This window comes from Trichosurus vulpecula, chromosome 8 (genome assembly GCF_011100635.1).
Source record: "Trichosurus vulpecula isolate mTriVul1 chromosome 8, mTriVul1.pri, whole genome shotgun sequence".
NCBI classification, from domain to species: domain Eukaryota; kingdom Metazoa; phylum Chordata; class Mammalia; order Diprotodontia; family Phalangeridae; genus Trichosurus; species Trichosurus vulpecula.
The window spans coordinates 206,571,473-206,598,450 of NC_050580.1; positions in this window are offsets into that span (position 1 = coordinate 206,571,473).

Below are 26,978 nucleotides of genomic sequence, written 5' to 3' on the forward strand. Positions count from 1 at the left end.
CTGAGTAGTTAATTGGTCCTCCTGAAATAAAAGAATAGAGAATAAGAAGGTTTCGTAAAAGAATGAGGAGGTCTGTAGTGCATTGGGTGGGTCCTCTGAATTCTTTATGCAAAGGCATTAACAAGAATTTCATAGAAAGTAAAAGGATATAGAAGTTATGATCTGCATCAATGGAGGGACAACCCACATGGACAAAATCACAAATACATTAAAGTACTGAAATCAGATAGAGAAAAGATCACTTTCACTATGTGCTTCATGGAACACTTCTTAGAGGAAGAGACCATTTGGACTGGCTTTGAAGGGTGAGTAGGACATCAACAGATAGGAATGACATTGAGGGTATTTCAGGAATAGAGGAAAATGAGAGCAAAGATATGGTACTGGCAAAGTGTGAGATAGTGGGTAGTCCATGATTCATATAAGATAGATATAGAAAGGTAGGATGGAGCCAGATTTAAAAGGCTTTGAATGCCAGGCTAAGAAGTGTAGACTTAGAATCATTAAAAGTTTTTGAACAACATCATCTGATAGATCTGAGCCTTAGGAATATTTATCTAGTATGGGTATTTGGAGAGATTGAATTGGAGGAGGTGGGGAGAAGAATAAGAAGGTAGAGAGACTTGTTAGAAGGTTATAAAATAGCTGACATTTATATAGCATTTTGCATGTATTATCTCCTTTGCTCCCCAGAACAACTGTGTGAGGTTAACACTACACATATTATTACCGTCTTTCACACAAATAAAGTCAGATCTAAACAATTAGAAAAATATTAATTGCACATGGGTAGGCCATGCCAACAAAATAAACCTAACAATTTTACCTAAATTAATTTACTCATTCAGTTCCATACCAAACTACCAAAAAATATTTTACAGAGCTAGAAAAAATAATAATAAAATTCATCTGGAGAACAAAAGGTCAAGAATATGAAAGAAATTAATGAAAAAAAATGTGAGTGAAGGTAGCCTAGCTATGCCAGGTCTTAGACTGTATTATAAAGTGGTAATCATCAAAATACTTTTGTACCAGCTAAGAAATAGAGTGGTGGATCAGCGGAATAGATTAGGTACACAATACAAAGTAGTAAATGACCATAGTAATTGAGTTTTGATAAACCCAAGGATCTAAGTTCTTGGGACAGGAACTCACTTGGACAAAAACAGTTTGGCAGAAACTAGGTATAGGCCAACATCTCACAGAATATATCCAAGATAAGGTCAAAATGGGTACATGATTAGGACATAAATGGTGATGCCATAAGCAAATTAGAACAGCATGGAATAGTTTACCAGTCAGATCTATCGCCAGGGGAAGAATTTGTGACCAAACAAGAGATAGAAAACATTGTTGTTGTTGTTGTTCAGTCATTTTCAGTTGTGTCTGACTCTTTGTGACCCCTTTTGGGGTTTTCTTGGCAAAGATATTGGAGTAGTTTGCCATTTCCTTCTCCAACTTATTTTACATATGAAAGAACTGAGGCAAACAGAGTTAAATGACTTGCCCATGGTCACACAGCTGCAAAGTGTCTGAAAAAAAATTTGAACTCATGTCTTCCTGATTTCAGGCCCAGCACTGTCTACTGCACCACCTAGCTGCTCACAGAGAACATTGTGAGATGTAAAATGGATAATTTTGATTATATTGAACTAAAAAGCTTTTACACCAACAAAATCAATGCAGCCAAGATTAGAAGGAAAGCAGAAAGCTGGGAGGAAATTTTCACAGCAAGCATCTTTGATAAATGTCTGATTTCTCAAATGTAAAGACAACCAAGTCAAATTTATAAGAATATAAGCCATTCCCCAATTGATAAAGGGTCAAAAGATATGAACAGGCCGTTTTCAGATAGAGAAATCAAAGCTAGCTATGAAAAATGCTCTAAATCACTATTGATTATAGAAATGTAAATTAAAGCAACTCTGAAGTACCACCTATATTGGCTAATATGAAAAAAAAGGAAAATGATAAATGTTGGAGGGGTTGTGGGAAAATTGGGACAGCAATGTACTGTTGGTGGAGTTGCAAACTGATCCAACCATTGGGGAGAGCAATTTGGAACTATCTCCAAAGGGCTATAAAAACAGTGCATACCATTTGATCCAGAAATACCACTACTAGACCTGTATCTGAAAGAGATAAAAAGGGGGTGGGACATATTGGGGAAAAATATATTTATGGCAGCTTTTTGTGGTGGCAAAGAATTGGAAATCCAGGGGATATGCACCAATTAGGGAATGGCTGAAAAAGTTGTGCTATATGATTATAATGGAATATTATTGTGTTATAAAAAGTGACAAGCAGGATGATATCAGAAAAAATTGGAAAGATTTACATGAACTGATGCAAAGTGAAATGAACAGAACCAGGAGGACATTGTACACAGTAAAAGCAATATCATGCCATGATCACCTGTGAATGACTTAGCTATTCTCAGCAATACAGTGATCCAAGACAATTCCAAAGGACTTATGATGAAAAACACTATCCACCTCCAAAGAAAAAACCAAGGGAATCTGAATACAGATGGAAGCCTACTATTCTTTGCTTTCTTTATTTTTCTGGTCTGTGTTTTCCTTCACAACATGACTAATATAGAAATATGCTTTGCATGATTACACATGTATAACCTATATAAAATTGCTTACTGTCTCAAGAAGGGAAGGGAAGAGGGAGGGAGAGAATTTGGAACTCAAAATTTAAAAAAAAAACAAATGTTAAAGATTGTTTTTGCTTGCAATTGAGAAAAAACAAAGTATTATTTTTTAAAAAAAAATATTATTACCATCACCATTTTGGAGTTGAGGAATTTGAATCTCAGAGATGTTAAGTGACTTGACCAGAGTCAAACGGCTAGCATCTGAGATCACATTCAAGCCCAGGTCCCTCCTGATTCCAAGCCCCAAACTTTTCCCATTATAGCACAGTGCTTCTTGCCAAAATTCCAAGAGGGAAGTAATGAGAGCATCCAACTCAAGTGGTTGTGGTGGTCACAGTTAAGGATGGATGAGGTGTGGAAGATATTTGGGAAACAGCATCAAACAGATTTGGCGACTATATAAATGTGCCAAGGAAGAGAAAGCTAAAACCATCATTGAGTGCTGGGCACAGAACACTGTCCAAGGTGCTGACTCAGAATTCCTGTAGGAAGCATTTGGAAAGGAAGTTGGGAACTTCACCTCTTCCTCTCAAGGACTATGATATATTACTGTACTGCAAAGAACTCGATGGAATTGAGTAGAGGTTGGTTTCTTTATTCCTCTGAAGAAACCGGAGGAGTAATGGAGCTTGCATGGGGGCTCTCTGGCAATGTAGAATGACTAGAAACACCTTCAATAATCACATGGGATCAATCAGCATCAACTCCATCACAGAGGAACACTTCACATCAATTTTATATTCAATTATATAAACATTTATTAAGTGCCTGCTTGGCATAAACACTAGGTTAGACTCTGAGAGAGATGTGAAAATAAATAAGACCCATTTCTTGCCCTTAAAGAGCTCACAATAAAATTTGGATATACATAGAAGATAAATCAGGATGTGATTAAGCAATTAAACTAAAAAAATTCACTTTACTAAAGGATTTAACATACAATTCCTTTTTAAATATCTCTCCCCTTATACATTTAAAATATGATTAGATTTACAAAAATTTCCTTTAGACACAACTAAACAGGGATATACCTATCACATAAAGTGGGATGCCTCTAGCCCAAATTCCTATAGCCTACAAACCCTTGGACCATCTTTCCCTTCTAAGAATAATCTCCTCCTTCTTAGTCTCTAAACATTTGGTCCTAATGAGAAACCAAGTCTTCTTATACACCACATCCAGTGCTCACAGTTGCTGTCAAAGCACAACCACAATAATTTTATAAAAGAAGCATGTTGGCTTTGAGTCCCTGGCAGCTCCTGAGAGAAGGGTATTATGAAAACAGTGGCATAAGAAAGAATAAATACATTTAATGATGTAACTCAGGGCTAATGGAAAGCAACCAGGTAGAGTGGGGGAAAAATCATAGAATCTCAGAGTTTGAAAGGGCTTCAAAATCCATCTAGTTCAACCTATTTCTGAACAAGATTCCCCCTACAATATAACCAGCAAGTTGTCATCCAGCCTTTGCTTAAATACCTCCAGGGAAGTTGACTACTTTTGGAAGCGGTGAATTCCACTTTTGGATACTTCTAATTAGCATGAAATATATATACACATGGGCACACATAAAGGCATATATTACCTGGAAGTATTATAGAGAATAATGTCTATAGAGATATAGATATGGATAGGGATGTATATATCTACATCTACTCTATGAGGATATGCATACACACACACACACACACACACACACACACACACACACAATCTGCTTCTCTCTTCAACTTGCACTATTGCTCCTGCATCAGTCCTCTGGGGCCAAATAGAACAAGACACATTTCTTTTACATGACAGCCCTTCAAATGCTTAGAGACAACTATTATATTCCTAGTAACTGAGGCATCTCTTTCTCATGCTGAATGTTCCCAGTTCTTTTTGTGAGAAATGATTATTTCTCTCATATTAGTATTATTGTATTAGGATCAAGATTTTCCCCCTTTTCTAATTCCTCATCCAGAAACAAACCAGTGTGGGAAATCTCTCCTAAAGAGTTACCCAGGCCAACATCTAATCAGACAGTAAAAGAAATTCTGAGTTTGGGCTAATGTATGCATTTCTGCTTATTGTGTTTGCTCAGACAGATCTGGGGAAGTGTTGATTCTCCCTTTTGTCAAGACAGGTGACATGGAAATTGATAAGTCTCTTTGACCAAATTTGGGTGATCCAAGTCACATACCCCAAGAACCTCATTATAACATAGCCCACCCTCTCATTGTAATATTCATTCTCTCATTATTAACCAATCAGAGTTGATTGCCACCCTGAGGAACATCTACTCTTCCAAGAGCATATAAACTATGAACCCACCACCATGAGGGGTCTTTGGTCTAAAAGAGATGGCCAAATGACCATCTTTTTATTAATAAACATGGCTGGCCTTATTAATAAAATGATTAAATTACCCAGAAATTATGTGTCTTGAACTCTTTTTAAATGCCACACTTCAGGTGCTTTAATTGATCTCCTATGACCACTCTTCAACTTATCAATGACCTTCCTACTATGTGGTACCCAGAATGAATACCCTCCTCCAGACAGGGTTTGCCCTGAGCAGAATACAGAGGGGCTATCACATCCCAAGTTCTGAACATTACGTAATGGCTTCTTATCTAACTTTCCCTCTCTTTAACCAAGGGGGAAAACAACAAGGACATAAAAACAGATAACATGTCCCCATCACCTCAAAAATAGAATGTTCCATTCTATTTCGCATGGTACAAAATAAAGCTCATCCCTAACAGTTGACTCTTAGATTATGGAAACCTCATTGTATGAGGAGTCACAACACATAGGTCCTATATGAGCTCTGCCAACAGCTATATGTGTGACTTCAAACAAACCACTTAAAATTTACATGTGTCAGTTTCCTCATCTGCAAAATAAGGGAGTTGATTAATGTCATCTTTAAGGTCCTCTCTAGCCCTTAATGAGGGCAAATGCATGCAAAGGTACAATCTCTAGATTCCTCTTTCTTACGAAAAAGGTCCTCCTCATTCTGGTCACCTACCTCCAAAATCTGCACCATCAGTTAAAAGTAGACCAAGACTGGAGGGTTTGGGTGGATCAATCAAAATATAATCCCACTTCTGGCTGGAAGATAAGTCGAGGCACAGACTTTGTTCTTGGTGAGTCAGTAACCCAATTTTCCCAGGGCAAAACTGTAAGAGAGATAATCTCTTCACTGCTCTTCATAGTACCTTTCTGCACCCTCTTCTCTCCTTTCAGTGTGTGTTCCAACCAGCCTCTTGGTCAGATATGTGCCTGCTTCTGTAATGGCGGGCTTTCACAAACAATGTTCCAAAGCAGATCTCATGCTATGTCATCGTTCTTATTGCTCATTGGTTGTTTTTTAAAGTATTTAATTTGTTAGAGTTAAATGGCACCCTAAAAGCTCTCCCCAAACTAGATGTCTCCAAGTATATATCAATATCATATGAGATTACTTGAAAGACATGGTAACAGAGATAATTTTGACAACTCTCTGATTCTTAATATCAAGTAAGACATAAAACAGCAAGACGCAAGCTTGCTGAAGCAACTTACCACCATCATAGAGGATGTATTGCATCCTCCTATGGGAAGACATACAGCATTTTCCTATAGATAGTAACGTCCTCCAGATGATGTTTGTGGATGACATTGTTCTGATTGCATCAAATCCAGGGACATTGGAGAACCTCCAAAGTGAGGCCCATCATCACTTGTAAGAGTTTGGTTTAACTAGTCCCTCAGGAAAAACCAAATTGATGAAAACTGTCTAGAATGTTATAGGCAGGTGGATGGACAACCTATAGAGTGGTCCATCAGTACATGCATAGTGTATAGATATAATAGATGTCCAATGAGCTGGACCTAGAATTGAAGAGAAAGAGAAGGGAAAATTGGATTGGCTTTGGGAAATTGTGCAGCCATTTAATGATCCCAAGTCCCTTCCTGAAACAGGGATCTACCTTTTTAACAATACTACTCCTCCAGTAATGATGCAAGGCACATAGGCCTAAAGGGAAAATATTATATGTGTGTAGTTCAGGAGAGTTTGGAGGAAGAACATCAGAGCTACATAGAAAAAGCAGTTAAGGAAACTTGATTACTCTTCACAGGGGAAGGAAAAAATAGATGCCAACAGGGAACAGTCTCAGACTATGGCTCCCATTGCTCTTGGCCAAGGGCAGCACACAGTGGGGTGGCTTTTAGACATGGAATTTGGCAACAACTTTTTCATTCCAGTCAAAAACCCAGAGCCCCTCAAAGCTCAAGCTTACATGGGGGTTTAAACAAAAAGATGGCTAGAACCAATAGAAGACTGCCATATCATTCATAGAGAAAGATAGTATAACTCAGGGCTAGGGCTAGTGCAATAAGAATATTTTCTAAATTGCCTAGTAAGGAATGAAGGATAAAGAGCCAGAGTGCAGGAAGGTTAATTCTAATTGTGCCATCCAGCAAGAGGCTGGGAGCTGAGAAAACAGAGGTAATGCACAGTCTCTGGGTTTATTATTCTTTAACATACATGCATCATGGAGGGCGGGGGTCATACCAACCAAACCAGTTTTCACCATTTCACAGTGTGCTGATACAGCATAGTGAATACGGAACTGGAAGACCTGGAAAACTCAGGTCCAAATCCCAATTCAGACTTGTACAAGCTGTGTAACCCTAAGCAAGTCACTTAATCTCCCTCTGTCTCATGTGTATAATAAGGGGGTTGGTCACCTTTTGTTCTAAGTCAGTGATCCTATGAAAACACTAAATTTCCAAGAAAGCTATCAGTAAAAGTCCAATGTATATCATATTCCTTATACCAATTTATAGTGCTCATATCTTCAGGCATAGTCTATTTCCCAACAATCCACCCATAATGAACAGAGCCTGTTATATTTCACACCAGTGTTCTATATAACTTATGACTAGAGTTTATTCATGCCTGAGAAGAATTCACCTGCATCCCTAAAACTAAGAAGGAAGGATTATGGGGAAGTATGGAAATGGGTCTAAAGTTTCTTTTGGTCAAACTGTGCCCATCTGACTGAAAATTATTGGCTATTATCCAGTTTTGAAAGCTGGAGAGAATCTATTTCTGTGAGGTTGTTTGGTAGCTAATTGTTCGAGAATTTTTAGACAGAACACAATTACTCAGCTGTTGAAATAGCTCTCAAGAGATTTGCTCTTTAAATGTGATCACATTCCAACAGACGCAGCATGGTTTTAATGGAAAGAATGTTGAATTTTTGAGTCACCAAACCTGAGTTCTTACCTCAGCTCTGCCATCTGAATAACACCAGGCAAGTGATTTAACTTGTCTGGCTCTCAGTTCCATCATCTGTAAAGTGAAAGTATTAGACAATATGGCCTCAAAAGTCCTTTCTAACTCTAAGCTATAAACCTGGGGTCCACTATCAATATCTCCAAGGAAGTATCTCAATTCTTCACTATCCTGGAATTAGTGTCTTGTACACAGTTGGCTCTTATGAAATATTTGCTGATTGAGTGAATGTTGTCTATTGCAAATGGATAGGATTTGGAAGGTATTTTGTTTTATGGCAATTTTCAGAGTAATAGTGATTATTATGGTGGCATTTGTAATATGTACCAAGATACTTTGTTGGATTCATGATTTTATCTACTTGGGTGCTCTCTCCACCTATGCAGAACATAACTTCTCTGTGCCTTCTTATCATATGCAATTGTACATATTATTCCATAAATCTCTTTAGAGCAATTGTGTCAAAACTCAATTAGAAACTGATCCCTGTAGACCACTATTGAATTAGAAAGCCACAAATTAACATTCTTTATGTCTTGTTGCATTTTTATTCATTTTGTTAAACATTTCCTAATTACATTTTAGTCTGGTTCCTGTGCACTTGGGAGTCATGTGGCCCATGACAGAGAGTTGGACACCTTTGCTTAAAAAATCCAACCAATGTGTTGAAGGTCTTTCTCTCATAATTTTAATATTTCAGTGTTAATAATGCACTAGTTGGGCCCTTCGTGTTTTGCTCTCACTTTCACTGCATAGCCAGTCCACCTCGTTTTCTGATCAGACATATCTTTTGTGCCATTCTTCTCACTCTCCAGAACTTCTCTTTGTCTTTTTTCCTTCTTTACACCTTCTTCCAGAGTGAAGCAAGGTAGAGAGAAAAGACTTTGTCCTCTCTTTTTCCCCCATTTCAAGAATAGTAATGGTGACCTACAACCAAAGCACATGGCAGCATGCTTGCATGTGGCCTGAGAAGGGGGTTCTAGGACACTGTTCCTAAATCTAAATATCCTCCCTAATAGAAGGGGTGCTTTTAAATTCCATAATTAGCAGGATGCCAGAATCTAGCTTCTAGGCAAAGAAAGGAGATTTTTCTAGACAAAATAAGCTTTAAGCTTATTTAGGTTCATGGAGGACCCCAAGTTTGTTAAGTCCTAATTTTAAGATTTAGGAAATCAGACTTTCTAGAAAGAAAAGATTCCCTGATGAAACACGCTCTTTGGAGGAAGAAGGGGAGAGTCCACATTGCTGTTATTCAGCTATCTGGTGAGCAAAGCTGGTGAGTTATTCAGACAGGAGGGGTTTGCTTGTTCAGTGAGTTCCGAATTATGTTTACCTTCTGTAGTAAGCCAGATCTGAGCATGCCAAGAATAGTTCCTCAGATTTAAAATTGGAATGAAATGAGATATGAGGGAACTTGAAAAGGAGGCTGCTCCCACTCATATGGTAAGTGGAACACTCAGGGAAACAAGATATCTCTATGTTAGTCAATCTGGACATTCCCCTCTATGGAGACACTTGTAGAAGAGGTGACAGTTAACAAAAGGAGGTTCATTTAGCCATAGCTGGGGAAAGACATTCACATACTCACTGAGAATACAACCTTCATTCAGTTGAGTGGCACCCCCCTGCTTCCATGCTGTGCATGGTGTTCTACTTGTCAAAACTCAAAAAATAGCCAGAGCTTCTTGGGACTTTTTTTTAAAACATCCATGCAAGCAAGAAGCTTAGTCAGTGGCTGAGTCTTCAGTGCTCTATATCAATCAAGCATTGTTTTCATTGGTTTCATTGCTTTTTAAGGGAAAAACTAGCCTGGCCCACATGGTAGGCAGTGGGAAAATAGAAGGGAGTATTCTAGTAGATGGGCCTCCCACTCCACCCTCTGAGGTAGGGTCTACACCAAAGGGCACCACTACAAGTCTTGGAGGAACTCCTGGAATGGATTCACCAGAATGACAGATGGTTGTCCCCAGAGCACCCCCAAATTTAGTTCTCTCCAGGAAGAGCTAATAGAGTATTTGAATGTTTTATGTTTCTGTATTTGTTCATGAGTTCGAATGAATCCTTCACACCCCTCTTTCTGTGGGATGAAATGTAACTTGTCCCATGTACCTATATACGCAGTACCCCATGCATATTGTACACTGAGTGCCTTGTGGGAGTGGAAAGATCCTGTTACCATATTTAGGAAAACCCAGAAACTAGCTTTATTTTGAAGATATTCCTGGATTAACTATAGATGGGGACAATAAACCAAAGGGAGAAACTCACCCTCTTAGAGAATTAGCCCTCAAAATAATGCCTGATCCATATGTGGCTGAGATCCGTAAGTAGGATTCCTGGGCCATGGCTTTCTAATACAAACTCCACTTGCTCTTAAAACCTTTCATAACCTGATTTCAGTCTATCTTTCCAGAAACATTGCACATTACTCTCTTTCATACACTCCACCTATTCCCTATTTCTTGTATGAAGCATTCCATTTCCCATCTCTGATCTCCTTGCATTTGCACCTGCTGTTCCCCATGTCTGGAATATTCTCCTTTACCTCTGCCTCATAGACTCCCTAGATTCCTCCACAAAGCTCAATTGAAGTGTATCTTATATTCAACATGTCGAAAGCAGATTTCATTATCCCCCCCCAAATAAATCCCTTCCCTTTTCCAAATTTCCCTATATCCTCTGCAATCTTCCCTTTTATCCAGGCTCTCAACTCCAATGTTGTCCTAGACTCCGCACTCTCCTTCACCCCACATAGCCAATCCATTGGCAGATCATACCATTTCTGCCTCCAGAACATCACTCATATCTATCCTCTCCTGTCCTCTCCAGTCATACAAACACAGCCCTAGTTCAGGCCCTCATCACCTCTTGGATGCACTATTGCAATAGCTTCCTAGGTGGTCTCAATGCCTTAAGTTTCTCCTCACTCCAATTCAGCTTCCATTCAGCTGCCAAAGTGATTTTTTCTCAATCATAGATCTGACCATGTTATCTCCTACTCAAAAAATTCCTGTGACTCCTATTGCTTCTAGGGTCAAGTATCAAGTCCATTATTTGGCATTTAAAGTTCTTCATAAACTTGCCTCTTCCTACCTTTCCAGGCTTCTTATACTTTAAGAGAAGTCTCCCTACCAACAAGCAGCACTGGCCTGTTTTGCTGTTCCTTATACATGATGCCCCATCGTCATCTCGAAGTCTTTCTATTGCCTGATGTCCATGTCTTGAATGCTTTTCTTCCTCATTTCTGCCTCTTAGCTTCCCTAGATCCTTTAGAGCTCACCTCAAATACTACCTTCTGCAGGAAACTTTTCCCAGTTCCCCTGCTACTCTTGCCCTCTCCTATAAGATTGTCTTCCACCTACTCTGATTATATTATGTACTGTATGTGCCTAGTTGTTTACATATTATGTCTCCATTAGAATGTGAGCTCCTTCTGGATAGGAACTGTTCTTGCCTTTCCCTGAATTCCCAACTCTTAGCACATAGTAAGCCCTTAATAAACGCTCATTGACTAACTTCCTACAGGAAACCTATACTGATCTCCCCGGTTGTCAGGGCCCTGGAAATTATTTTGCATATATTGTGTGTGTGTGTGTGTCTGTGTGTACACACAAATATACTCCCCACCCCCACCCTGAATGAACAATAGAACGTATGCCTCTTGAGGACAGGGATTGTTTCATTTTTTTGTCTTGGTATCCCTAACACTTAGCATGGTTTCTGGCACATCACAGGCAGCTGATGAATGCTTGTTGGATGAATGAATGTAATCATAGGTAGCACACTCTAATTGCCTTTTGCCATTTCAATTTTTCTGAAATCATGCTGTTCCATGATTTGCAGCCATTCAGTTTTCTTTAAGAGAATATTGGTGTCTGTTGATTATTTCCTATTTGTCCTGTATATAGCTTGTTTGTACATATTTGCTTGCTTGTTGTATCCTCCATTTGACTTTAAGTTCCCCGAGGACAGGGACTGTCTTTCACCTCTTTTTGTCTCTAGCACTTAGCACAGTGCCTAGCACTTAGTGGTTGCTTAATTAATATTGATTGATTGTTTGACTGATCAAAGTGCAGGAGGCTTCAGATCATTAAAAGCATCATGCAGCTTTCCAGATGTAGTGTAGCCTGTTTCCCCCCGTTCAATGCTAGACCCAGATTACTGTTCATCTCTAGTGTCTATATAGGCTGTAGATATTTACAAACTAACTCAATGGAACACCTAGCCAAATACATGTCATAGTCACGTAAATGGGTGATTTCCGGATACTTTGTTTCTGGAAGGTTTAATTAATGTTTTGTATCAATGTGGACCATTGATGTGGAAACACATACCAAAGAACTTAGCATATAAGCCACTTTATAAATAGTTCTTATGAGCAAATATAAGTGAAGCCACACAACACATATTCTGGATTCTCAGAGAACCTCAAAAAAGCAGCAAACCACTATTAATTATCTATCACACCTGCATGGTGGAATTGTACTAACCAAGGTTTAGATATAAGACAAGGATCCCAGGTCTCTGCCCTCAAAGAGATCATGCTCCAGTATAGAGAAAGAAGGTAACACAGATGACTATGATGGACATTATTATATGATAAATGCATCAGAGTTACAAAACACAACACACTTTGAGGTTAGTTGGAAGAATCAGGGAAGGTTTTATGGAGAAAGTGACATTGGAGCTAGCCTTTAAAGAATGGGTTGAAATTCAGCAGTTGAGGAAGGAAGAGAGAGAGGAAAAGTAGGGTGTCTGAGGCACAGGTAATACTAAGAGCATAGCAAATGTTCAAGGCCTGAGAGTAGTGAATTCTGCTTAAAGTAGAAATTTCTTATGTGTAGACTCAACCTCACTAATTCTATGTCTACACATGCAACATGTCTGGACCAAGGCATAGCCAATCTGTTTCCTTCTTCCATATTAACCAATGATTAGGACCACTGCCTGCTCAACTCAATTTACAATGATCAGGAGGAAGAGTTGTGATGGCTGTGATGAACAGATGAACCAAGTCAGGGAGCCCATCGGTAGTGAAGCAGAGAACAGAGACAGTGATGGCTACAATTACAAAGTACAACCACCCTCCTGGAAATATAAGCAAATCTGGATATATTTCAATCAAGATGGGGTACTGAATGTTGTACATATTTAATTTTTTAAAAAAATTTGAAAAAAAGAACTATTTGAAAAGCAGAGGCCATACACTCAGAGATATAGATGTGTGAGCTATAGGTGGAGGGTGAGGGGACAAGGATGAAGAGAAAAAGGAAGCTTCTAGAAGAACTGGATCAGCTTGTAGGATGATTTGATATAGACAAGCACTACAGAGATGGCCAGGGGTACCTTAACTGACTAGGGGTGAGTCAGCTAGAAAACTCTTGCAAGCAAAGAGCAGATGCTTACAATAATTTGTTCAAGCGGGCAGATTTAATATATAGACACTGGGCAGAATCCAGGGGAGGACTGAAACACTAAATTAGGATTCTGGGGGTTTCAATTTACACCTGAAATTGAGAAGTGGACTTGGAGCTGAGAACAGAAAGTCTGAATGACCCGAGAGGTTATTCCATAAGAATGAGCCAGCTGGACTGGGGGAGATTCAGTTTGGAAGGGTTAAGAACAAGGCAAACGTGGTGAAGGCCATTAATCTTTTTGAAGTTATAAGGCTGTATACCTTTAATTTATTCACCCATATATAATTTTCACCCTGAGGTCATAGATTTAGCACTGGAAGGGATGTTAGCAGCCATCAAAATCAAGTCCCCTTTTATTTTTTCAGATGAGGAAATTGAGTCATAGAACTTGTTCAGGATCACATACCTAGTAAGTGTCTGAGGCAGGATTTGCAGTCAAGTATTCTTGGCTTTATGTCCAGTTGTAAGTGTAAACAAAGTGGATTTCCTGGAGTTTAGTTTTCTAGAATCCATGGCCATAACAATCTTATGTTCTCAGGTATTTTGCCTTGCCAATCAAGTACTGAGTCACATAGGCTCTCACACTTGATGGTGCTGAGTCATGCAGGTTTTCACACCCTCTGGCTCTGGGCCTATTAGTCCAAAGTGTATATATTTTGAAGGTTGGTATTTTGCTCAGGGGAAGGACCTTTGAGTTCCTGGACAGGACTCTGGGTAGCCGTCATTAAGGAGCCCCCTGGCTACTCAGATGTTGGTGCTCTCCAGGTCTGGTGATGTATGTCTATCACTCTGTTAAGACAGTTGGAGCCCTGTCTATTAGATCATTCATCAGTCTCTGTGCTAATTTCTCTACATTTCTCTGTTATTAGACTTTCTTGGGTAATATATCTTTCTGCATTGTTGAATTAAAGTAAGATTATTAACACCTTTGAATTATAAGATTATTAAAACCTTTAGATAAGCAGAGCAGGAACCACCCTGTGAGCTAGTGTGGTTGCTACTACACCCATGAACTACTCAACTACACTACCCAACTGTCTCTTACACACTGTAGGAATAGCTCTGGTACTAGCAATAACTAACCGAGCGTGATGCTATGGAAGAAAGGCACTAGAGAGAAGGAAAAAGATGTTTTCGTTGTTGTTCCATTATCCAGTCAGGTCCAACTATATGTGACTCCATAGACTTTGTCCATGGGGTTTTCTTGGCAAAGATACTGGAGTATCCATTTTCTTCTCCAATGAATTCCCGTTTTATAGATGAAGAACTGAGGCAAGTAGAGGTTAAGTGACTTTCCCGGGGTCACACAACTAGTAAGTGTCTGAGACCAGATTTCGACTCAGGTCTTCCTGACTCTGGGCCTGGTGTCCTATCCCTTGTGCCACCTAGCTGCCACTGAAAAAGACATAGAAACAGAATTTAAAGTTATAAAGGACTTTGGAGATCATCTAATCAAGCAGTTTTAAATTTTTTGGTCTGGAACTTCTTTATACCCTAAAAAATCAACAAGGATCCCCACCACAAAGAATTTTTGTTTATGTTGGATACAGTTGTTTACTCATTTTTCAGTTGAGTCTGACTCTTAGTGACCTCATTTGGGGTTTTCTTGCCACAGATACCAGAGTGGTTTGCCATTTCCTTCTCCAGCCCATTTAACAAATGGGGAAACTGAGGCAAATAGAGTTAAATGACTTGCCCAGGGTCACATAGCTAGGAAGTATCTGAGGCCAGATCTGCACTCAGGAAGATGAGTCTTCCTGACTCCAGGCTTGACATTCTAACCATTATACCACCTAGCTGGAGGCTATATCTGTCTATATTTACCATTATAGAAATTAAAACATCCTAGCGTTATTATGAAAATAGTTTTAGCCTTATGGACCCCCTCCATTAAGAACTACTGATCTAACCTAACCCCATTTTACAGATGAAAAAAATGAGGCACAGATAGGGAAAATGCCTTGCTCGAGGTCACATAGGTAGCAGGGATTCAAACACTTAAATCAAGCATGGACCATCTGCTGTGCTGGGAGGCCCCCAGGGCCATGCAGGATCCTTGGAAGAAAATCACCTTGGGTGGTTTCTGGAAGTCAGTTTCCAGCAGGAGAAATGCCGCTTTCTAACATCTATATTCCAAGGAGATGTAAAGCCCCAGGCAGGTATCAAGAAACTCAAAGCATATTTACATATATACTATTTATTTATTATATATATATTTACATATATAACTTTCCTCCCTCCCCATCCCAACCTAGAAAAGGGTACAATTAAACACAGATCTCTCTCTCTCTCTCTCTCTCTCTCTCTCTCTCTCTCTCTCTCTCTGTATATATATATATACACATACATATATATATATACACATACATATATACACATACATATATATACACACATATACATATATATCTGCATGTGTGTATATATATGTATATATATATATATTTCTATATATAGATATATATCTGTGTTTAATTGGAGCCTTCTCTAGAGCAGGGTGGGGAGGGAGGGAGAAAAAAATAATAAGGAGTTCACAGCAGCGAACAAAAAAAATATTTAAAAGGAAGCACAGAAAAGCCAGGTAGCTTTGGAAACAATGTGTAGTATTTGCTAAAAAGTTTTTAAAAAACAAAAGTAAACAGTCTGAAATGGAAACTCATGGTTTTATATTGAATCCTCTATGTTGTACTGTGTGCATGGAAATGTTCTTTTTTATCTTTTTGTATTTAAGTTCAAAATTAATAAAAAATTAAAAAAACAAGAAACTCTTTAAGTATCAAAAGGAGGTTGGGGTCATAACAGTAATGGAAGGTAATCTCTCTGCCTTGTGTTATACGCTCTCCTATAATGGTGGATTTCTGGCTTGGAATCTCAGCTCTACATCCTTGAACTAGGGCTAATTTTCGGGGATTAGTACTCTCCTATGGCTAGCGTCTTATCTCTACTGTAAAGATCTCTCTGTCCTTTGGGGACCCTCTGACACAAGACACAGTGTGAAATGAGCAGTAGCATTGAGTCATAGGATATGGGTTCAAATTTCACCTCCGTCACTCATTACCTCTGTGACTTTGGATGAATCTCTGGTTTCAGTTTCATGCATTCACCCAAGACTTGACTCACTCTCCAGATTTCTTCTTTTCCTCTTTACCAATCATCCCCCACCCCCAGCCTGATGAAATTTCTGCTTTGAGGTACAATTCAATCATGCTTCTCCTCACTCACACACAAGTATGCTCATCAGGGTTCTCAAAAACTGGTTGTTAAATTTTCAGTGTGAACATTTATACTTTGGAAATTGACATAAACTACAAATCAAAGCTTGGTTTAGCATTTTATTCACTTCTAGACAAGAAAGTGATGGAGAAAATATCAACAGTGCAGATTAAACTTTAAAATGACTCCCATGTACATTTTTTTCAGAGAGCCGGCTGTTAAACATTTACCAGTATACTCCTGCTCAAACCTCAATTCATTCTCCAGACTTTTCTTCCAACTGCATTGGCACCCCCTTCCGCTTTCCAGCTCCCCTTTATCTGTGGATATGTCTTCTCTCGTTAGAACGTAAACTCCTTTAGGGTAGGGGTTGACTTGTTGGCTTATATTTTATCATCAGTGCTTAGCATAGACCTCTTAGCATATAGCTAGTACTTAATAAATGGTCTAGCTAGCTAGTATCATGATAGCTACCACTTGTATAGTGTTTTAATGTTTGCAACATGCTTTACAGATATTACATCATTTGATCCTCATAATAACCCTACCTAGGAGGTAGGTGCTATCTGTTATTATCCCAATTTATAGATGAGGAAATGTTGCAACAATTGAGCTAGCAGCTGCTGTGGGGGTGAAAGACCAACATAAGCCCAACAACAAGAATACTGCCAGCACAGGTTCTTTTGATCTGCTTTACTAAGGAAAGCAACGTTAAGGGGGTAATGATCTTATTTCAATCCAACATACAAATATCATTCACTTAGCTCAGGGCAAAAAGCCAGCACCCTGAACTTCAGAGCAAATACAAACAAATTACAAAGATATATTATAAACAGACCAAATACAATTCATAGTTACCAAGAAGGCATCAACATCTGGGTTCACAAGCTGGAGGGCTCTTAACTACAGCTGCCCAGAGTCTCCATATCAATACTCTTCCAAGAGTGAGAGCCCCCAGCAAATAGCTCTGTTCTCTCTTTTTATACAGTCTTTGGACATCATCAAACATCATCTGAGCAACCAGAACTTAGGTGTATACTATTGGCTGTGGTCTTAGCAACTCCCCTTAGGGCCCCAAGGGCTTCATGCCCACATCGGCTTAGCACCTAGTAGATAGGGGTTTGGGCCCAGGGCTTTGCACCTAGTAAGGCTCAATCAAAGACACTTAATTTATCATTCTAAAACAGTAAGTAAAGTCTCACCTTAGTTACCAATGCAGGAAACTGAGGCACAGAGAAGTTAAGTGACTTGCCCAGGGTCATTAGTACATGTTGAAGGCCAAGTAGCTTCCTGTTAAATAAGAGAGTTGAAATAGATGGACTCCAAGGTTATTTTGGATCAAAATGTATGATGTTATAAATTTCACAATTAAGCCAGCTCACCTCTTTGCACCCAAAGCCACTAACAAACCTTTTTCCATAAAAACATGAATTAAAAACCAGATAAATACATAAATGTAATGAGTCCAATATAGCAAGGAACAAACTCACAGTATCAATAAGAAAGCTCCAAAAGCCTGAGTATACTGTGATTATTGGTCCCATGACAGGAAAAGATTCTGTATTCTTGTCTCTCAGGTGAGCTGCCTATTCATTGGGGTCTATTCTGTCATTCACTGCTGCTGTTGTCCCCACCTGCTATCCTTTCCTTCCATGTTCTTGCCTTTAGTGGGACCTCTTTCCTACCAAACTCAGAATCTCTTTCTCTTTTCTGTCTTCATGGTTTTTCTACATCCTACATGGTTCATTCCTCCACTTAGCAATTCTTTCTCTCCTAGTATTCCCTTTTTGGATACTATCATGTACTTTAAGCTTATGGAATTCTGGAAGATTGAAAAATATTTATTCCCCCATCCAGTATTGTACTACCTAAGAGTTCTACCCTTCTTTGGCTGAACTTCCAAACTTATGGACACTTCACAACTGAACCTGTTTTTATTGATTCTATGTGTTGTCTTATTTTCATAGCCATCATTGGAATTGACTAATTGAGTCCCAATATCTACAGGCTTTAATATTGCCTCCTTGTTGACCAAATTAATTTTGAGCTCAGAATTATATCATTAGAATGATTGAAAGGGATCTCAAAATTCATTTTATCTGACCCAGAACTAGATGGAAATTCCCTCTAAAACTACAACAACATCTCCAAGGGTTGCCCAGCTGTATCATAAGGAATCCTACAAAAGGGACCCCACTACCCTTACAAATAGTTCATTTCACTTCAGGAAAGCTCTAATTGTTATCAAGCTGAAAACTGCCTCTCTGAAACTTGGATCAGTTGTTCTGGCTGTATCTTCTGGGGCTAACCAAAAAAATAGTATAATTCCTTGTTCCTATGCCACTCCTTCAAATATTTGAAGATATCTGTCTTTTTTCCTAGGTCTTTAAGGGTTTAGGTTTCCATAACAAACAAGATAGAACATCATATGGGATGCAAGCACTCAGGTTAATAATATGTAAATAATATATAATATAATACATAATAATAAAGCCTAGAGAATAGGCTTTAAGTTACTCAACAAAAAGTCCAAAATAGAGATGACTTGCGTCTGAGCCCAAGAAGAGTCAAGACAACTCTCTTTTTCTTTCTTGTGGGTCTTCACATAGTTCTCTACCCAAAGAGACCTATACATGGCTCCATATTTATAATACTACCCAATGAATGAGGTCCTACCAGAGGAAAAGTACTCAGGGTTGCTAGAGTCAAGCAACCCACCCTTACCATGCTCCTAATTACTCCAAGGACTACCCTAAGGTTGAGGCTTCCTTACAAGGGAAAAATGCTCTAGAGTAATTAAAGAGTTAACATCTTAAGTCCCAGACCTTCACAGTCCACATAACTCACAGTACCAATGAACTATAAGATCCAAATTCATTTCTTCACATCGTGGCTCTGTCCCTTGCCACTCACTGGCTCTGACTCCATATTGATGCAGCCAAGTGACTAGAGCACTGGGTCTGGAGTCAGGAAGACATAAGTTCAAATCCAACTTTAAATACTTATTAGCCGTGTGATCCTGGGCAAGCTATTTAATGTCCCTGAGCCTCCAATTCCTCACCTGTAAAATAGGGATAATAATAGTACCTATCTCTGAGGGTTGTCATTGAGGATAAAATGAGATAATATTTTCAAAGTGCTTGGCAAACCTTATAACATTATATAAATATTGTTATGATGATGAATCCAGGAACTCCTTTACTTGGTGTTGGAAATCTATTGGCTCCACTGTTTCTACCTTTGGAACCATGTGGTTCATTCCTCTGAAGGATGTGTGTTTTCCTAATGCATATGGCTCCCTAGGGGGACCCAGGGCTGGCTGCTGAGACTCATGTTTCCACAGGATTCCTTCCAGGGAATGTAGCAGATCAGCTTCTCTCTCTCTCTCTCTCTCTCTCTCTCTCTCTCTCTCTCTCTCTCTCTCTCTCTCTCTCTCTCTCTCCTTTCTTCTCCTCTCTCTTTCTCTGTCTCTTCTCTCTCCGTTTCTTTATTTCTTCTCTATTTCTCTCCTCCCCCCTCATCTCTCTTTCCCTCCCTCTCTCTCTATAGATACAGATGTATGTGTGTATATATAGCTTATATATGTACATATATTACACATACACACATGTATACAATCCTATTCTGGGCCTAAAAATAGGGGGAAAGTCCCCCAAAATAAACTCCAAAGTCAAAGACAGGTCTATTCTTTGGTGAAAGCCACATACAGTATGAGACCATTTTTCTTAAAACATATATGGACTTGAGAGGTACTGGGAAAAACTGCAGTGTAAAACGATTCTTTGTTTTTAATCCCAAACTGTATTGAGCCTTCCTTTCCAAGGCTCCCTAATAACTGTTCTATGCTCCAGGGCTCCACTAGCAATGAATCGCATTACACTGTGACTCATTGGGAGAGTGGGTAGCAGTAGAGGCTTTTGAGAAGGGTGAGTTACTATGGGGAAAACATCCCCAGAGAGTCTAAAAAAACATGTTGTTACGAGTGGAAAGCAATGATGACATTATCAGCAGACAGTCCTAAAACTCGCAAAGATGAAGAAGTTTGATTATTGGTGGGCCCAGGTTTGGAAAAGGAATTAACCTGAATCAGTTTTTTCATCAAATTACCCAAACAGGCTGCTCACAGACATACCAAAAAATGTCTTTCAAAAATTGGAAAGAGACCTAGAAGGACCATTTGGGAACCATTGAATTCAACCTTGTGAATCTCAATTAGTATCATCCAATCTTTTCTGTTGTTTAAGTGATTCGTCATGTGGCTTGCCCAGGGTCACACAGCCAGTAAGTGTCTAAGGCCAGATTTGAACTCAAGTCTTCCTGACTCCAGGCTCAGGGGCTCTATTCACCGTTTCAACAACTGCCTAAGGTCTTTATTATCTCTATATGTTTGACTCAGGGGCAGTTAGGTGGTTCAATGGATAGAGTGCTGGGCCTGGAATCAGGAGGACCTGAGTTCAAATCTGGCCTCAGACACTTACTAGCTGTGTGACCCCGGAGCAGTGCTCTATCGGCCTGTTTCCTCATCTCTAAGATGGGTATAATAACAATAGTTCCTACCTCCCAGGGTCATTGTGAGGAACCAATAATATAATATGTGTATGGTGCTTTGCAAGCTTTAAAGTATTATATAAAGGCTAGCTACTGATATTAGGCAAGCCAACTCTTGGATATGTACCACGTAGGCAACTGCCAGTCTGCCTGTGCTTCATGCTTGCTCCAAGCCTAGTTCCGCATCCATTTTCCTAGGGTCAGATGGACATCTGACACTTCATCAGCCCATCCCAGGAATCTTATTCCTTTTGAACAACTAGAGAGGTAGAGGATGCCACAATTTCCCTTGGATCGAACTCGCCCCCCCATTTAATAGTCCTCTTCCTACAAGGTCAGGATGAGATCAACCACATGGCCCCAGTGCCTAGATTGACTCTGCTCTCTGAGCATGGGCAATGCATCCCACAAAAGTGGGTCAACTGAGACTCCAGCAACAGCTCGATGGAGGATCTCAAATACAAAACACAGACCATATTAATCATCTCATGGCCCCTTCCCTCTATTCAATCTCTTTCACAACCGCCATCATTTTTATTCTTCCAATCTCCCTCTGGATTCTGCAGTGTGATTACTGACCACATGTCAAATGAGGTCTCCTGGAGTCCTGGGAGAATGGCCAAGAAGGTCCTGGGACAGTCTGCTTTCTTTTCACAATTCAAACTCCAGGGACAGGCCTACTTAGAAATGAGGTTTTTGTCAGAGCTAGAGTGAAAAATGCCTTTAATTTCCAAAATAGTCATTTAATAGAGATGAATGTAGTCCCACACACCTCTCGCTTTCCGGAAATTAATGCCGCACATCTATACATTATGAGTTGGTTTGGCAACTTGCTGGTAGAAAAAGAGAAGGAATAAAAATCTTATTTATCCCTTTCAGCATGTGAACTAAGAAGATAATTTAAGATTAAAAAAAGCAAAAGGGTGAGTAGTAGGCAGATATTATGGGAGTGTGGCTGATTACTCTAGGGAGCCAGCATAGATTAAAATAGAGATGTCACTCAGGAGTACCTAAGAACCAGATTAAATTTTAACCAAAATAAATAAAAATATGATAAAACATTGTTTTGTTCAGTTGCTCAGTTATGCTCAACTCTTCATGATCTTATGGACCATACTACCCAGGGGGTTTTCTTGGCAAAGATACTAGAGTGGTTTGCCATTTTCTTCTCCAGCGGAACAAGAAAAACAGATTAAGTGACTTGCCCAGGGTCACACAGTAAGTATCTGAGGCCAGATTTGAACTCAGGTCTTCCAGCCCCCAAGCCCAGTGCTCCATCAGCTGAATCATAAAATACAGATTGTGTTAATTTGTAGTTTTCTAAATCAAGATGGAGCCCACAGGGAACCTTACATAGAGTTTAGTGGTTCCTATTTCTATTTGAGTTTGACACCATTAATTGGACTAGAGGAGTATCAGGAAGAAAAAGGGCAGAGAGTTTGGAGGACCAGTTGAGAACTTAATTGCTTCTGAGCTTGAGTTCTCTTAGTAATGACAAATTGGTCTACAGAGATGAAAACCAGGGCTGGTAAAGGTTTGTGTAATCCATTTGCTACATGGAAAAAAAGATATTTTGGAGGAAAACTTCACTGAGAGCAAAGTCAGTCTTTGCTTAGCCTGGGGTACTTACTCTGAATGAGAATGGGTACCTAGTCAGCTTCTATCAAAAGAAAATGAATCCAAGTAACCCGAGAAATCTTTTTTTCCCCCACCAACAGCTTCTGTATACATGGCTTTGCTGTGGGTGCTGCTAATTCAAAAGTAATAATGTACTGGTTCCTGCCTTCAAGACGCTTACATTCTATTGACCGTGTTAATAACTGGATATATAATAGATAAGTAAATAAAAAAGTGGGGGGTAAAGGGTACGAGAGAGAGAGAGAGAGAGAGAGAGAGAGAGAGAGAGAGAGAGAGATAGGATGTCCTAAGTCTCAGTTTTTTTTTTAATTTAAATTTATTTATTTAACATATTTGGTTTTCAGCATTGATTTTCACAACAGTTTGAATTACAAATTTTCTCCCCATTTCTACCCTCCCCCCCACTCCACGATGGCTTATATTCTGGTTGCCCTGTTCCCCAGTCAGCCCTCCCCTCTATCACCCCCCTCCCCTCTCATCCCCTTTTCCCTTCCTTTCTTGTAGGGCAAGATAAATTTCTACACCCCATTGCCTGTGTATCTTATTTTTTAGTTGCATGCAAAAACTTTTTTTTTAACATCTGATTTTAAAACTTTGAGTTTCAAATTCTCTCCCCTCTTCCCTTCCCACCCACCCTCCCTAAGAAGTCGAGCAATTCAACCTAGGCTACACATGTATCTTTATGTATAACCCTTCCACAATACTCATGTTGTGAAAGGCTAACTACATTTTGCTCCTTCCCAACCCATCCCGCTTTATTGAATTTTCTCCCTTGACCCTGTCCCCTTTCCAAAGTGTTTGTTTTGATTACCTCCACCCCCATCTGCCCTTCCATCCATCATGCCTCCCCTTTTATTTTTTTTTATCTTCCTCCCTCTTCTTTCCTGTGGGGTAAGATACCCAACTGAGTATGAATGGTATTCCCCCTCAGGTCAAATCTGATGAGAGCAAGGTTCACTCATTTCCCCCTCACCTGCCCTCTCCCCTCCTCCCACAGAACTGCTTCCTCTTGCCACCTTTATGCGAGATAATCCACCCCATTCTATCTCTCCCTATCTCCCTCTCTCAGTATGTTGCTCTCTCATCCCTTAATTTCATTTTATTTCTTTTAGATATCTTCCCTTCATCTTCAACTCACCCTGTGTCTGCTCTCTCTCTTTTATATATATATATATATATATATATATATATATATATATATATATATATATATATATATATACACATATATATATACATATATATATATCTACACATACATACACATACACACATATACACATAGATATATACATACACATTCACTTATATATATACATAAACATATATATATATATGCATATTCCCTTCAACTACCCTAATACTGAGGTCTCATGAATCATACACATCATCTTTCCATGTAGAAATGTAAACAAAACAGTTCAACTTTAGTAAGTCCCTTGCAATTTCCGTTTCTTGATTACCTTTTCATGCTTCTCTTGATTCTTGTGTTTGAAAGTCAAATTTTCTATTCAGTTCTGGTCTTTTCACTGAGAAAGCTTGAAAGTCCTCTATTTTATTGAAAATCCATATTTTGCCTTGGAGCATGATACTCAGTTTTGCTGGGTAGGTGATTCTAGGTTTTAATCCTAGCTCCATTGACCTCCGGAATATCGCATTCCAAGCCCTTCGATCTCTTAATGTAGAAGCTGCCATATCTTGGGTTATTCTGATTGGGTTTCCACAATACTCAAATTATTTCTTTCTGGCTGCTTGCAGTATTTTCTCCTTGATCTGGGAGCTCTGGAATTTGGCGGCAATATTCCTAGGAGATTTCTTTTTGGCATCTATTTGAGGAGGTTATCGATGGAGTCTTTCAATTTCTATTTTGCCCTGTGGCTCTAGAATATCAGGGCAGTTCTCCTTGATAATTTCTTGAAAGATGGTATCTAGGCTCTTTTTTTGATCATGGCTTTCAGGTAGTCCAATAATTTTTAAATTATCTCTCCTGGATCTATTTTCCAGGTCAGTGGTTTTTCCAAGGAGATATTTCACATTGTCTTCCATTTTTCATTCCTTTGGTTCTGTTTGATAATATCCTGATTTCTCATAAAGTCACTAGCTTCCACTTGCTCCAATCTCATTTTTAAAGTAGTATTTTCTTCAGTGGTCTTTTGGACCTCCTTTTCCATTTGGCTAATTCTGCCTTTCAAGGCATTCTTCTCCTCATTGGCTTTTTGGAGCTCTTTTGACATTTGAGTTAGTCTGTTTTTTAAGGTGTTGTTTTCTTCAGTGTATTTTTCAGTATTTTTTGGGTCTCCTTTAGCAAGTCATTGACTTGTTTTTCATGGTTTTCTCGCATCCTTCTCATTTCTCTTCCCAATTTTTCCTCTACTTCTCTAACTTGCTTTTCCAAATCCTTTTTGAGTTCTTCTATGGCCTGGGGCCAGTTCATGCTTTTCTTGGAGGCTTTTGTTGTAGGCTCTATGACTTTGTTGTCTTCTTTAGGCTGTATGTTTTGGTCTTCTTTGTCACCAAAGAAAGAATCCCAAGTCTGAGACTGAATCTGGGCATGTTTTCACTGCCTGGCCATATTCCCAACCTACTAACTTGACCCTTGAGTTTTTCAGTGGGGTATGACTGCTTGTAGACTAACTGAGTTCTATTTTCCATGTTTGGGGGGGAGGTGCCAGCTCTGTCAGACCCGCACTACTCCTTCCCCAAGAACCCCCAGTCCAGACTGTGCTTAGATCTTCAGCAGGCTGTTGCACTCCTGCTCTGATCCGCCACTTAATTCCTCCCACCAGGTGGGCCTGAAGCCGGAAGTAACAACAGCTGCAGCTGCCCCCGGGGCTGGAAGCCGAACCGCGAACCGCGAACTCCTTCCACTCCCGCAGCTTTTCCCACTAACCTTCTCCTCAGTCTTTGGTGTTTGTGGCTCGAGGGGTCTGGTAACTGCCACAGCTCACATATTCAGGGCGCTAGGGGCCCCATCCGCCCGACTCCAAGTTTGTTTGTTCCACACTGCTCAGGCTGGGCTCTGCTCCACTCCGTTCCTAGCTCCCAGCTCCGTGTGGAATAGACCTCACCCAGAGACCATCCAGGCTGTCCTGGGCTGGAGCCCTGCTTCCCTCTGCTGTTCTGTGGGTTCTGCCATTCTAGAATTGTTTCAGAGCCATTTTTATAGGTTTTTGGAGGGACTCAGTACGGAGCTCACTCTAGTCCCTGCTTACCAGCCGCCATCTTCCTAAGTCTCAGTTTTAAGCTTAGAATTGCATTGATACTTTTGGGACATCCCATAGATGAGTCAAAGTTTGTTATTCCAAGTTATTAGATGAGGCTTAAAAATGGAAATAGCTCTGGGAATTTTGTCCCACAGTGACAGCCTAGTTCACACTGAGGTATAAATGACTGATGATCAGATCCTTTACAGAAAATCGGTTTTGCCACCACAGAGGACACCATCTAGCAACATTTATAATTTTGCCGCTGGATAAGGTAAGCACAGTCGGAGAACATGCCAGTCTGTGACATAATAAGTAGCTGGGCCCCACAGTAGATAGTCAGCTTGTTGTGGTAGAAAGAGCCCCAGTCCTCTATGTGAAACCATCCATTTGTATGACTTTGAGAAAGTCACTTCTTTCTGGGTCTCCTGGGTTTCCTCAGCTTCAAAGTGAAGGGTTGAAGTAAATGAACTCTAAAGACCCTCTTGAGTCTGACTTGTATCAATCAATTAATGAGTAGTTATTAACAGCTTTAATGTTTATAAAACACTCACAAATGCTATCTCATTTAATCTTCACAAAACCCTGACATAAGTGCTATAATTATCCCCATTTTACACATGGGGACTGAGGTGGGCAGCAGTTATGTGATTTGCTCAGGGTCACATAGCTGGTAAGTGTCTGAAAATGGATTTGAACTTGCATCTTACTGACTCCAGGCCCAATGCCCTATTTACTTTCCCACCTAGAGGCAGGTGATGAGGGCCTGAACTATAATTCCACAACAATATTGATATCAATATTGACTCCCTGATATGAGTGTGTGTTGAGGGGGAACAATAAAGATACTTTGGAGTTTTGTAATTCTATCCCGACCTCTCTAAAATAACAAGACTAAATTCCTTCTAATTATCCACCATTTCTTTTATATTTATATATGACATGGAGAGAACTGGGCATCTAGGAGACATAGTGGATTGGGCACCAGACCTGGAGTCAGGAAGACCTGAGTTCAAATCTGGCCTCAG